The sequence below is a fragment of the Pinus tabuliformis genome, chromosome 4_1 (assembly GCF_031772625.1).
Source record: "Pinus tabuliformis cultivar Carrire ecotype Pingquan chromosome 4_1, CPIR1, whole genome shotgun sequence".
Lineage (NCBI taxonomy): Eukaryota > Viridiplantae > Streptophyta > Pinopsida > Pinales > Pinaceae > Pinus > Pinus tabuliformis.
Genome location: NC_142303.1, coordinates 755609509 through 755611567, shown reverse-complemented (window position 1 = coordinate 755611567; position 2059 = coordinate 755609509).

Here is a 2059-nt window from a genome sequence, read left to right as displayed (position 1 = left end):
CCTTACAGAGATCTGCCCCTCACTTCTTTGATTGAAAGCGGTATATAAGGAAGCGGAAGAAGAACCAGAATCAGTGTACTTGATCAACCAGCGCCGCCAGTGGCAGCCGAGACAATCTGGTATGTTTCCAGACCCAACTTCTTCTTTTCAGCCTCCACAGTATAATGCTCAACAATATAGTATGTGGCAAAATCAATCTCAACCCCCATTTTCAAACTGGTCACCACAATCGTTTCCTTCTTCAAACCCGTGGCTAAATCAGGCAAGCCAATCTGGTTGGCCGAATTTCCCTTACACTCCACCATATTGGCAAAATAGCCCATATCCTCCACAATGGACTCCCCCTACTTCACAAAGTTCAGCCTGGCAGACAAACTGGCAGAGACCAATACACCATCCAGCAGGAACTATTCCGCTCCCTCAACCTACCCTGCCAGCTTTACAACAAAATCCCCAGTCTAATCTGAGACCGCAAATCCCAACCCAACCCAACCCCAATCCAAATAACAGACTGGTCCAATCTCTCCAAATTATAGAATCACCAGAAATAGGACCCGACATGAGGGAGTGTAATGATCTTCAGTTACGATCTGGACGTATTATTGAAACTGAGAGAGATAAAACAGTTCATATTGAAGATCAGTTACCAAAAGAACATCTGCTGCAACAAGAGGATGTAAATAAACAACAGACTCATAATCAAGCAACCACATCCTCTCCTCTGTTCCTAGAACGATTAGTCATACCTCGACCTTTACAATATCCTGACTTCTACATTCTGGGAGAATTACAAAATCTATACATAAAAATTCCATTCCTCCAAGCCATTCAAGACATTCCTATATACGTAAAAACTATCAAAGAATTGTGCATAAAGAAACCAAGGAGGAATATAACAAATAATCCAAGAGTCCAAGTAGTCGGCACCTTATCTGACTTACTATCAGGGAAGGAAACACCCATTAAATATGAAGACCCAGGAAATCCAATTGTAACTGTTCAAATTTATGGTCAGACCCTGTCTAATGCCTTAGTTGATCTAGGAGCTGCAATTAATATTTTAACAACCACTACTTGCCAAAAGCTCAGCATTACATCTGTAGAACCCACCTCTACTTTGTTAGAATTGGCTGACCGATCTGTGGTTAGACCGGAGGGTACTTTACATGATGTCATGGTCTCTGTAGATTCTTGGGAATATCCAACCGATTTCCTGATAATTAATCCAAAAACCCGACTTGATGGACACCCGCTAATCCTAGGTAGACCTTGGCTTGCCACTGCCGATGCTTACATTGGTTGTCGGCAAGGAAATATGACCATAACCAAAGGACCAAATATCAAGAATTTAGTTCTATATCCTCCAGCACAGCCAAGTGTCACAATAATTAAAACTAACAAGCACCCTGTATCATACCTTACTGATAACATTAAATCTCCATTGACTATACAAGAGGCACTTGATTTTAAAGATCAAACAAAAGATGATGCCATTAATAACTTCATTAGTCAAACTGAATCCGGATCCTGCACACAGTGTCACATGATAGAAGCAGCATTTGACAATGAATTAGAAGAAGATCCTCTGAAAGATACACATGATCAAACAATACCTGTTACTTTTGTTGCAAATAGTAAAATTGTGGAAATTGAACCAGGAAAAACTTTAAATATTAATGCCAACCTCACACCTGAACAAGAAATGAATCTCATCCATTTGTTAAGAAAATATCAAGAAGCATTCGCATGGGATTACCCTGATATGAAAGGAATCAATCCCCAATTATGTACACACCACATTTATATAGAAAAAGATGCTAGACCTGTTTGTCAACCGCAAAGAAGACTTAATCCTCATCTAAAGGATGTGGTAAAAGCTGAACTTCAGAAACTTTTAGATGTCAATTTTATCTATCCTATTTCTGATAGTAAATGGGTCTCTTCGCTTGTGGTGGTACCAAAAAAGAATGGGAAATGGAGAATCTGTGTAGATTACAGGGAACTAAATAAAGCAACACAAAAAGATCACTTTCCTCTCCCATTCATAGACCAAGTATTA